General features: G+C 38.3%; 1 protein-coding gene across 1 annotated transcript in view; it reads right to left on the minus strand.

Annotated features, from left to right (window-relative positions):
• The window catches only part of LOC103591333 (probable phospholipid-transporting ATPase IIB), a gene marked incomplete at its 3' end in the record, with an annotated part of 237759 nt that overhangs the window by 57234 nt on the left and 167129 nt on the right, over window positions 1-13396 (minus strand). The gene's annotated exons all lie outside the window — the stretch shown is intronic.

The raw sequence follows: 13396 nt of genomic DNA on the forward strand, positions 1-13396 counted from the left end.
AAAAAAAAAAAAAAAAAAAAAAAAAAAATCAAATGAAGAGAATTTTTGGCCTGGAAGGCCCAAATCCCTGGAATTACATATAATGAAAATGAAGCTAAATTATTCGCTCAGGTCATGACAGACAATGGCATAGTGAACTGTTAGACTCCATATACTATTTGTCTCGTTCAAAAGTAAATATACTATGAAACACACATAGATAACATATAAAATACATATTTAATACACAATGAACACCAAAAAAAGGTGCTATGAGAATGACAGGACCACACAGCATTGATCCTGTCTCTGTCCACTGTCCTCGGGGCAGTCACCCCATTTGTAGACATCCATATCCTATCTCTGCATGTTCAGCTGTTCTGCATGTGTCTCCCTTGCAGGACTGGAAGCTCCATGAAGTCTGTGAATATTTTATCTCCAACTCTATCCCAAGAACCTGACTCTTAAACAGGAGCCAAAAAAGTTGCAATTAAAACAATTAAAAAAAGAATGAAGATAATGAGTGTAATTTTTAAAAAAGGATGGTAAGAGGTATATAAGACATTGCTATAGAAAAGAATCAAAACACCTGCATCACTGTTTCTCAACTAGATGAAAACATTTTCTATGTGGACCCAAAGCCAGAAGTACTGTACAAAAAAACAGAAGACACTTTCCATATTTAATTCTTTCCTACTCTGAAAAATAATTCAGATTTGAAAAATTTGTTTTTACTTTGTTACTGACTTTGCAAACTACAGTTACTGTATGATGCTTAACATAAATTTAGAAACATACAAATACTTTTAAAAGCAAAACAATATCTTTAGAGAAAAATCACATGTAATCTATATTAATCTTTTCTTGGAACCATGTGCCATTAAGTTATTAATAATTGTCTTAGTCCTTTTTAGTTGCTATTACAGAAATACCATAAACTCATAAACAACATTTATCTCTTACAGTTCTGGATTCTGGGAAGTCCAAGATCAAGGTGCCAACTCAGTGTCTGGTGAGGGCCAGCTGCTTGTACACAGCACCTTCTCACTGTGTCCTCATAAGGCAGAAAGCACAAACAAACTCCCTCAGACTTCTTTTATAAGGGTACTAATCCCATTCATGAGGGCTCCGCTCCATGACCTAGTCACCTCAGGCCTCGGCCATGCCCCCCCCCAACACATGCAACCAGCCCAGTGACGACCACCAAGCTGCAGCAAGAAGGGCCCTGCGTTCCTGAGCTGGAGTGATGGAGGGCAAGGGCTTATGTCACACCCCTCTGACATCTGCACCTAGGCAATGAAGCCACTGCTGGAAGACCCCTGGTCTCTCCTGTGGGAATGAGGGGGGTGCCACAGGCCTCAATCCCACTCTTCCTCCTTCCTCCTTCTTCCATCCCATTTCCTTCCCCTTTCCCCCTCTCCCTCCCTCCCAACTGCTCTGCAACATCCTAGAATGTAAAAAAATATTAATAAAAATACATTTTCTTTTAAAAAAATAAAATAAAATAAAAAACAAAATAAAATAAACAGAGCCCCAATATTATCAGGCCAAAAATTAACAATAATTCCTCCACATCAAATAGTAGGTCAGGGTTCTAATTCCCAGCTGTCTCATATATGTCATAATTTTTTATACTGTTTGTTTGAATATGGATCCAGGTACAGTCTCTTAGGCCTCCTTTACTATATAGATTTCTCCTCGATCTCCTTCTTCCTTGTACTTGATTTGTTAAGGATCCTGGACTGACTGTCTCAGCTCCCTGCACTCTGCCACTGGCTGTTTCTCCTCAGCTTTGGGCCTTAGATGCTCTGCCAGTGCAGCTGGACAGAGGCTGGGGAGTCGGGGATCTACAGAGACCCCTCACACGTGGAAAGGACCTTCTGTGAGAAGCAAGGTGTTTGGATGCCTCTTCCTGTGATGTGAACACATGCTGGCAATCGATCATTAGGCCCATAAATTCATCATGGGTGGAATGGCATGTATTTGAGTGATATAATGTATCATTTAATTTGGGGCATTTTTTTCCAGAGATGACTGGAGAAGAAAAAGCTGGCATTTCCAAATGAAATAAATCCACATGGACAACAGATGTTTTCTAAAAATAAAGATACTCATTATAATCACTCCATTCACAGACAATATCTAGACAGTAAATCTAGGGTTTTAAAGTGACTACTATTTTAATACATCGCTGTAGTTAGTTTTGCTTGGTTAGACTGGTTATAGTATTTCATGTTCAGCAGTTCACAACTTCAACTACACTGTTATACTGTGCTTCTCACCACTACTTGTAGAAATCATGAGAGTAATCCCACACGTGTACAAAGACCCCTTCAAAATATGGGGGACCGAATATGGGTTACCACAGATACATACAAGCAGATGCTAGACATTGAATATATCACTGCATTTGTACACTTAGTTGAAAATAATTTAAACAATAACTGAAGCCCAGATTTGAACTATTTCTTTCTCCTTTTGGGTTATGTTTATAAAGCTTTGTCTTTAGGTAAATACCTAAAAGTCTTTTACTCAGTTGCTTAATTGGAGCTGGGCAGAATAAAATGGAGCATTTAGAATAGTTTCAGAAAACTGAGCAATTTAAAGACTACAATTTTAGTATTTACATTTAGGTCTATAATCTATTGTGAGTTAATTTTTGTGTACGATGTGAGGTAAGGCTCCAGCTTCACTTTCTGCCTATGGATGTCCAGTTGTCCCAGCACCATCTGTTGAAAAGACTGTTCTTTCCCATGGAATTGTCTTGGCACTATTGTCGAAAACCAGCTGACAACAGACATTAGGACTCACTCTTTGGCCTCTCTATGCTACTCCATCACGCTATGGTTGCCCTTGTGCCAGGACCACATGGTCCTGAGTATTGCAGCTTTGTAGTAATTTTGAAATTAGGAGCTGTGAATACTTAAGCTCTGTTCTTTGTTCAAGATTATTTTAGCTATACTGGGTGCCTAGTATCTCCATGTGAATTTTAGCATCAGCTTGCCAATTTCTGCAAAGATGGTAGCTGGAATTTTAAAAGGTATCATGTAGAATCTGTTGATCAATTTGGGGAGTACTGTTGCCATCTTCACACTGTGAAGTATTTTATCTTATTTTCTGATGCCATTATAAATGAAATTGTGTTCTTAATTCTATTTTTGGATAGTTCATTGTTAGTGTATAGAAATACAATTTTTCTTGTATGTTGGTCTTATATCCTACAATTTTACTAGACTTATTTATTAATAGGTTTTTAGGGATTCCCCAGGACTTCCTGCGTATAAAACCATGTCATACACAAATAGATAGTTTATTCCCCTTTACAGGGTGGATGCTTTTTCTTTTGACTAACTGCCTTGGTTAGAACCTTAAATGTTCATAGCAACATTGTTCATAATAGACAAAAAGTAGAAACAACCCAAATGTCCATCAAATCATGAATGGATAAATAAAAATATCCACACACTGGAATATTATTTGGCAATAAAAAGGAATGAAGTACTGATTCATGGTGTCATACAGATGAGCCTTGAAAACATTGTGCTAAGTGAAAGAGGCCAGGCACAAAGGACCACATGTACTGTGTTATTCTATTTGTGAGATGTCCAGAACAGGCAAGTCCACAGAGACAGAAAGCAGATTAGGGGTTCTCAGGGCTACGGGTGGGGGAAGAATGGGGAGCAACCACTAATGCATACAGGGTTGCTTTTTGGGGTTATGAGAATGTTTTCAACATAGACTGTGGTGAGAGTTGTATAATAATTTTGCCAAATGCTGTCTAAGAGTGACACATCCTGAAAGTTTGTCATCTGAATCAAACAACTGTGTAATAGTAACTGGCATCTTCTAAAATTTCTAAGTTGCTAATATATCATGTTATAAGCAATTTAAAACTGATATTCAAATAAATGACTATAATTTCTCATTGAGTAACAATGAAATATTTGACTCTGTTATTGTCATTTGAGTAAATGTATTCACATCTTGTTGGCTTAAAGAAACTGGAATATTTATGAGGATGTTCCTTTAGGTGAGTGGCACATGTAACTTCTTCACATATTAAGATGAATCCTGAAAATAGTTTTTAAAATTTCAATGATGTTCTTTATTTCATAACTCACTAATTTCAGGCTTTCTTCAACCTCTTATAAAGTAGCACATAATGTAGCAAGAGTAAATCATCTATTACAAGAGTCAGTAATACAAAATCAATTTTCAAATCCTTTCTCAAATGCTTCTTGTGATTTCAATCTGTTGATGATTTCTACAACTTCTATCATCTTAATACAACAGAAATTAATGTGATCCCAAATCAGAAACTTTAAAAAAGGGGGGAACTAACCTAAGCAACCAGATGGTGAGAGAGCCATCACATCAACAAGGTTTAGGGCAGACGTGGTTATGATGTATAGTTCCACAGACAGAAAATGTCTTTTAACAAAAGGTTTGTGTATGGTTTCTAAAAATAAAAGAAAACACTATGACTCTGTAATGAAGCAGAGGTTTTTCTGGACTATAATGAACACAGCCGGCAAAAAGGAAGTTAGTTTCTAGGGAAAACATCCCGCAGGCGTTCTCAGGGTGGCAGCAGGTGTCCCACCTGAGCAGAGCAGGCACTGCCTGAGAAGCAGATCCGTATTTTCTAATCAGATGCTGCTGGACTGAGACGGCCTCACACCAAACTCCACCACGCCATAGTGAAAGAGTGAGCAAGTGATTTTAACACATAGAGGCACCTCTGTCTACTGTTAGCAGAGGTATGCAGCTCACCTAGAGCAACATAATTATTTGTGAAGAACCTAATTAAGTAAGGACCACATATGATCAATGGTTATATCAAAACACAAACTTACTCAGACCTTACAATAAAACTTCTCAAGTGATAAGACTGATTTACCAAATCTTAAAGTATGCATTAATTGAAAAAATTATTTGACATTATTTAATGTGCAGTCACATTTTACATTCACTGTAAATCAGGCTTTCTCAAAAGATTATGAATCCCAGTACTGTATGTATCTGTCCCACTACTGCATGTGTTTAGTATCTCAACTGGTCCAAACACCCCCAAACTGTTAATTACAGCACTCACATCCAAGTCCACACATTAGTAAATAATTGTACCAGTAAGACTGTTCATGTTTGTTATAACTGAATACCCCAGTTATTATCTTTAAGCAGGAGAAACTACAGTTGTCCTCCAGTTTAAAGGACATTAATAAACATTTCTAAATGTCACTTGTGAGATCTGCAAGACCTGCATGCAATAGCTAGCACACATACTGTGCTGCGTTGCCCCTACAAACCACTACAACAACATGTCTCCTTCATGATGATGCTGTCCTGTGAAATTCACATGTGAGTCAAGGTTCAACAACATGGCATTTTGGGTAATAGATGTTCTAATTAAAATGTGAGTCCTAAAAAACCTGTTGTTTTAGTGGGTATTTTTATTAATGGCTTTGTTCTACATGAAGATAAAAACTCCCTAACAAAAGAATTAATGTATTGCTTTAATAGGCTGCACCCTGAGTTAAGTTTTAAAATTTATGAGTTCTCTGCAGCATTGTTCTTTACACAATGGCGTTGTCAAATGAGACCAGTGAGAAGATTGAAGCTCTCCCAGCAGATTAAACACAGATCATCTGTCCTCCCATTCCAGCATCGTTTGTTCATTCGTCTCACAACGTCCAGCACTTCTGGTCAGTGTCAATATGCTCTGCATCCTTGCAGTTAACAGATGTCTACTCCTGTCGAGTGAATTACTTTATGTTTCACGCACGGGTGGCCGCAGATGTGTCGCTATGGAAACATCATTAATTTCAGATCTTACCGGAAACGTGCACTCCAATCAAACCTAATTATACCACATTGCTTTCTTGTCCACAAGAAGGAAACTATAATGCAATTATTGGGATACTTCATTCTCTGTTCTGCTGCAGCAAATGAGAGAGACCCTGTGATGGGTGCTGTTTGTCCAAAAGCTTACTGCTGATGGGCTACCTTACAGTTATATCGGCAATGTAAGGCTTCTGGGCAACACCTCGTTCCTAATCATTTCAGCAAAACTCAGGGCACTTAGAGGGTGTTTGCAAACTGCCTGATGCGCTGTGGCCTACTGTGGATACCAAGAATAAGAATTCTTCAAACTAACAATCACCCACTGTTAGAACCTGCTGTGACTGAGGCCACAGCGGCCACTGCTAAAACCTGATCAACTTCTGATTTACATAGAGAAGGGGAGAGTGGAAGACGGAATTATTTATACAACTAAAAAAAGGAATTCATAATAGAATGTTCCAGAATAAAACAACCTAGCAGTAAATACCAGACATGCGGTGGTTTCACCAGGATGCTAAGAGCCTCATGAAGGCAAGGCGGCACAACCAGCCGTTTTGAGATCTGACCACAGTGTGCACTTCTGCATTCGCCTGGCCGTTCCAGTTATCTAGAGCTGTGTAACATACCACCACAGAACCTTGATGGCTGACAACACATTTATTTTGCTCAGAAGGGTAGAGGGATTTGCCAAAGATGACACATTGTTTGAAGGGCAGCCAGGACTCACTCCCAGGTCTGATTCCAAAGCCTATTTTATTTCTGTTTCACTACATGAAAATACATGAGACTATATGAATATTCGTGTTTCTATGCAGTTGAAGCAATCAAGGCTCTCACCCGCTGGCAGTAATAATGTTATTGTACGATTATTTCTCTATTTTCCATCAACCCATGATTTGGTCAGTGTGGCCTTTATGAGAGGCCACAGCAGCTCTGACACCTCCGCATGCTCCCAGGACCCTCCCTTGGGCCAGGGTGGCCTCAGACACGTGCCACTGTGACAAATGGGGGGTGGCAGCAGTGGCAGAGCCTGACCCCAAGGCCAGGTCATGAATGGAGAGTTCGTGGGAGACAGCACCGGGGTTAGGCCATCGCTGCAGGTAGGGCAGGCAGACGGACTGAATGTGGACGGACTGAATGATAAGGACATGGTAACCAGGAGGAGGTCACCTTGAGATTTTTGAGAAAGGCTTTAAAAGGAAGGTTCTGGACCAAAACATTAAAAAAATGACTTAAAAGAAACCCTCCAATGACTTCTGGTATGAAATGGCCTTTTTAGAAAACCAATAAAATGCAGAAGATTTTCTCTCATTAATGTATCCTGTATAGTTTTTCTGATTCTTTTAAAAATCTCAAGTACCAAGATTGTTTGTTAAGCTAGAAGTCTAAGAAGCACTGTTCTTCCTTCACAAGAAGCACAGAGTGAGATGGGGGAAGAGCTGAAGTTCTGGCTTTATGATCACAGGCAAAAACACTCACTGTGATGTAACACAAATTCCACAGTGAAAAATGGGGGTATCGAAATTAAGAATCCCATCGTTGTTCAAAATGCAAATAAAAATTCAGTATTTTGAGGAGGAAAAATGTCATAAAACGATTACTTACAGACAGAGAGAAAAAAAAAGAACTAGGTACTCCTCAAGCTTACTGTGTGCCCTTTGGCATACGCTTATTGTTTGTAAATTGAGATAACAGATCAACATCACATTTAGAAATATTACATGCAGATTAAAGTGGCCACAAAGGGACTGGGGTCCTGACAAGGTCTGCTATTCCCTGATAGGCACCACGTGTGCCCTGGACACAGTGCAGAAGACAACCAAATGAGGGCTCTGAAGGCAAAGACAATAAGGCTGAGGAAGGGCCCTAGGCCTGGAGGGACGACACAGCCCTGGGCATCTTGCACCCCCTTCCCAAGAGAGGAAGACCATGAGGTCCTGCACTCCTGACGCCCAACCTACCCACAGAAGGCGCCCAGCTGGCCTTGTTCCTCCCCGAATGAACTGAAGTCCATCCAGAAGTATCAGGTGAGTCTGACTCCACTGGCAAGGGGACCAACTGCCAGCAGCAGGCAGACTGGATCTATGCCGAAGTTGTCTGACAAGGATCTTATTTGGCTTTCTGTCTGTTTTGTTTCCTGGGGTTTTTTTGGCAGCTGGCTGGTAAGGGGATCCAAACCCTTGACCCTGGTGTTACCAACACCACGCTCTGACCAAGTGAGCTAACCGGCCAGCCCTAACAAGGATTTTAAAGGAGCCACCAGAAAAATGTTTCAACAATCAATTACAAATTCTCTTGAAATTGTTAAACAATTTCGACCTGAGAAAGCTTCCTTACTCTCATACTTGGGCTCTTACATACAAAGTGCATCCTAAATTAGCATGTAAGTGAACTGAAAACCTCCCTTAGAAGTGTGTTTCTATGATGACAGCTGACGCTCGGCCACCACAGCCATTGACTGATCTGTACCTCCCTTCCTTTCTCCATATGTCACTTTCCTTTTTTTCTGTCTATAAATCCTACTGCTGATGATGTGGTTTCTGTGTAGTCCATCTGAATCTGTTCTGACTCTGGGGACTGCCTAATTCTTGAACCATTTTTATTTTTTATTTATTTTTTCTTTTCTTCCTCAAGCTAAACTTTGTTAAATTTAATTTGCCTACATTTATTCCTTTAACAAAACAAATGAAAATGCAGAAAATCTCAGCAAAGAAACAGAAGTTATAAAAAAGAACCATGTGGAAATTATAGACCTAAAAAACACAAAAGCAGAAACAGAAAACTCACTGTATGGGCTCAATAGTAGAATGGGGAAGACAGGAGAAAGGGCCAGTGAACTTGAGGACAGATCAATATCACCTACTGAACCAACAAAGGAACCCATGGGATAGCAACAAAGACAAACAACTGCACTGCTGGAGACCAATAGGGGGAGAAGAAAGACAGTGGGGCTGAAAAAGTTCTCAAAGAAATAATGGCTGAAAAATCCCAAACCTAGGAAAGACTCAAACCTACAGATCCAACAATGTCAGCTACTCCCAAATAGAATAAAACGTAAAAAATTCATGCCAAGACACATCATAATTAAACTTTTGAAAATTAAACAGAAAGAAAAACTCTTGAAGGCAACCAGGAAGAAAAGGCACATTCCCTACAGGGGACACTGACTGGAATGAAAACAGATTTCTCATCTGAAACCTCGGAGACCAGAAGAAGGTGGCACATTTCAAGTGCTGAAAAAAAAGAATTGTCAATAGCAAGTTGACTTACTAATTCTAATAATATTTATCTACAAATGTGTATCTGGATTTTCTATGTATACTGCTTGCTAATAACAGTATTTTTCTTCCTTTCTTAACTTTCTACCTTTTTCTTGCTTACTTGTATGAATTAGAAATTCAAACATGATATCGACTACAAATAATATCTTTGCATTGTTCCTGGTCTTGGAGAAGCTTTAATATTTTACTTTTAAGTATAATGCTTGCTATATGTGTTGAGGAACCCTTTATCAGAACAAAAGAGTTCCCTTTTAATCCTATTCTACTAAGAGTTTTAAAACATGAATGGCTGTTAAAATATATCAAATGCTTTACTGGATTTTTTGACATATTAATATGGCTTTTTTTCTTTATTCCATTAATGCTATAAATTATACCAATTGATTTCTGAATTGAAACAAACCTTGTAGTTCTAGAATAAATCCAACTGGATCATTAAGTTTTATACTATTAATATATTATATATAGGTTTCTGTTTGCTTATATCTTGTTTATGATTTTGTGTCAATGTACAAGACTTTGCTTTAATTGTCCTTTCTTATAATGTTCTTATATCATGTTATGGTAGTCACATAGAACAATCTAGAATATGTTCCCTCTTTTTCTACGTTCTGTAAGAGATTCTGTATCAATGCCATTATTTCTCAAATACTGGAAGAACTAATCAGTGAAGTTGGGTTTATAAGAGAGTAAGGTTAAGGACATTCCATTGTATTCGAATTTTATTATGAGTTTTTGTTTTCAAATCATAAACAGGTGTTGAATTTTATCAAATGTCTCAAATATCTTTATTTGTTGTGGTGTCTTACTGAACATTTTGTTATGGTTTTTTCCTTTAATCTGTTAGTGTGGTGAGTAACAGATTATTTAATATTAATATTAAACTGTATGTTTCCAGGATAAATTCTACATGGCTAGAGTGCATCACCACTTCTGAACGTTACTGGACCTGGCCTGGCAGCCATATGTCCTAAAAGAGTAACAGAATCATTAACAAAATTAGCTGGGGCTGGTGTGGGAAGATTTTTTTAAAAAACTACTTTTATGGTTTTAGAATTGCTAAAACTACTTCTGAGTCAATTTTAATGGCTTACATTCTCCTGGGAATTTTTCTATTACTCACGTTTTTAATTCATTGGTTATAAAGCCTTGATACTCTCTCAACATTCCTCTTAAATACCAGATACATCTGTAGCTTTGTCCCTTTTCTTTCATGATAGTTACTTCTGCCATTTTTGGGTTTTTTTTTTTTCCTAGATCAGTACCTTTGAAGGTATGTTTATGGTGTTAAGCCTTTTCAAAAGACTGACTGGCTGCACTGATCTTCTCTGGTTTATCCTTGTTTACAATGTCACTGATATCTGTTCTTATCTTTCAGATCTCTTTTGTTCTATTTCTTTGGCTTTCTTTTATTGTTCTTAAGTTGGCCATTTAAGTTAATTTTTAGCCTCTTTTTTCTACTAAAAAATGAAGCAAAGTTCCTATAGAGCCCTGCCCTGGTTTTATACATCCCACAGGTTTTGATATGAAGTGATTCTATTGTCATTTAGTAGTAAGTATTTTTAAATTTCTATTAATTCTGTTTTAGGTCCTTGTGTTATCCAAAAGTGTATTCCTCAATTTCCAAAAACTTATCTCTCTGTTGTTAACTTCCAACTTCTGACTCTATTGTGAGCAGAAATAACTGCTCCTTGAAAGTGCAGAGACTTGGCTCAGGGCTTAGCACCAGTGCAGTATCTGTGAGCTTCCCGTGTACATTTCATAAGAACATGTGCTCTCCAACTGTTGGATAAAGAATTCTGTATACATCCAGAAGATCAAAACTGATGATTATGCTATTCAAATCTTGTATATTTTGGCTGATGTCCTGCCTGATTGACTTACCAATAACTTAAAGAGTTTAAAACTTCCCCCTGTGGTAGCTGATAATCAATTTCTCCCTGTAGTCTGTCGATTCTTGCTTTATGTATTGAAGCTATCTTATTACGTGCACAAACATATAGAATTTAACATTTTATTAAGTAATGACTCTCTTAAATAATGCTTTCCATCTTGAAGTTTATTCTGTTTGATATTAAGGTAGGTATACCAGCTTCCTTTCAATTCATATTTGTTCAAATGTTTTTTTCCTTTAACTTCTGCTTTTCTTTACAGCTTTATCACTTATTTTTCTCTAAATATTAAATGGTTTAATCTTTTGTGCTTTTCAACTTCATATAAATAAAGCCTTATTAAACTCGGTGTTTTTCTTAGTTTTCAACATCGTATTCTGAAGCCCATTCATGTGTGTGTGAATGTCTGTACTTTGTTGCCACTGCTGTTCAGTACTCTGCTGTGAGAACACTTCACAATTCATTTATCCATCATACTTTCAATAAACTTTTTAATGTTATACCCAGACAGTTTGTTTGCTTTTGTTAATCAAAAGAATGCTGTGAACGTTCTTTTATATATCTCCTGGTACAGATGTGCAAATGTTTCTTTAGGGAATAGCAGCAGGTATGAAACTGCAAGGTAACAGAATACGTGAATATTCCGTTTGACTGATGATGCCAAAAGTTGCTTTACAAAGTGGTGCACCAACTTACCAGCAGTGAACAGGAATTCCCGATTCTTATGTGTGCAAACGTGTTTGACTTGTCAATGTAAGGAGAAATGTCTTTATTGCACTAAGATATACCATTAATGGAAACAGTGTGCCTGTTTACCTAAGTCCTCCTTAAGGGCTTTCAAATTTTAAAACTCATATCCATTTAGGTCTTACACATTTTTGTTTAAAACTACTTTTAATCACTTTACACTTCTTGTTGCTATTCTAATTGGTGTTCATAATATTAAATGTTCTAATTCTTGTTGTTGTACAGAAATGCAGCTTGATTTGGATATGGAGCTTATATGTATAACTGTACTGTCCTAAAATTCTAAACATTTTCCTGAAGGTTCTTTTGGATTTTCTATGCATGAGGGTACTTCAAAACATTTGTGGAAAAATAGAATTAAAAGATAATACAAACCTTCGCATGAACTTTTTGAAGTGCCCTCATATTTGTTTTCTTTGGGAACGGTCAGCTTCTTCAGGTTGCTACTTTGACTTTACCTTGGATTCTGACTGTATTTTTATTTATGTATTTATGTTAATACTTATTACTTAGTAACTTACATTTATTTACTGCATTTTTAGTCTTCATTGATAAAGCCTGGGTTGACTGCACAGTAAGCTGAAGTGGGTTTCTTCTGTACTTCTTGTTCCTTGGAAGGCCTGGTCTCTGGTGGAGGGCTGCCTGTGGGCTCTGTGTAAAGGGCAGGGCGCATAAACCAGGGAGCACTTAGTTCTCCCCAGGAGACTCTCCCTGGTGTTGAGAAAGCAACCTGAACGCTATAGCCCATGATCTGCTTCTGCAGGCATGAGTGTGCGGGCACAGACTGGCTGAGGTCCACAGCAGCTGCTGAGGCCACGGGTCTCATCCCATGTATGTGCTGGCTGCCCGTTAGTGCTTCTCCAGGACCCTGTTCTGGAGAACTCGTCTTACATCCAGGCAGGTCTCCTTAGGGGCCATTCCGAACTTTGGTTTGCTTTGCTCTGGCTTTTCCCTCAACCTGATTCAAGAAACAACACAATTTACGGACCCTCTACTCACACTTCTGCTTGTTTTGCAGTGTTGTTACAGATTCATTCTTTGAAAAACTTCTCCTGTCAGCTCAGTGAGGCTGGGAAAGGAAGACCCTAATATATTTCCTCTGCCTACTTCTTGCATCAGAAGCGCCTCTAGTTGATAATTGGAGTCATCTGGCCTCACAAGTATTACCTCTTCCTGGTCAAGTCCCTCAGCAGCCCACAAAAAACAAGCCCTGACAAAACCCAAACAAAAATCCAACAACTGCACCGTGACTTAACTGCACTAAATTTGCAAATTCATTACAAGGGCTGACATCTAAAGATACTGAATTTCCACTTTTAGTATACCGTAGTATGTCTTTGATGAAAAGGACAAACAGAATTTTGGGCACAGAGCTTTAGGGTGGGATAAAGAGTCTGTAGTAAAGCTCTTTAGGAGAACACTATTGTTAAAATACCAAATGTGCATCTTATGGTTATTTTCTTCTAATAGCTCACAAGTATCATTCTATAATAAACGGATATGTAATTTTTGCCCTTAACAAGCCAGTAGAGCAGTGTTATAAAGGCAGTTAAAAAAAGATTGTAAGGGGCCGACCCCGTGATCTTCGACAAAGGCATCAAGTCTATTCACTGGGGTCGGGACTCCCTCTTCAGCAAAGGGTGCTGGGATAACTGG

Source organism: Galeopterus variegatus, unplaced genomic scaffold (genome assembly GCF_000696425.1).
Source record: "Galeopterus variegatus unplaced genomic scaffold, G_variegatus-3.0.2 Scaffold962, whole genome shotgun sequence".
Lineage (NCBI taxonomy): Eukaryota > Metazoa > Chordata > Mammalia > Dermoptera > Cynocephalidae > Galeopterus > Galeopterus variegatus.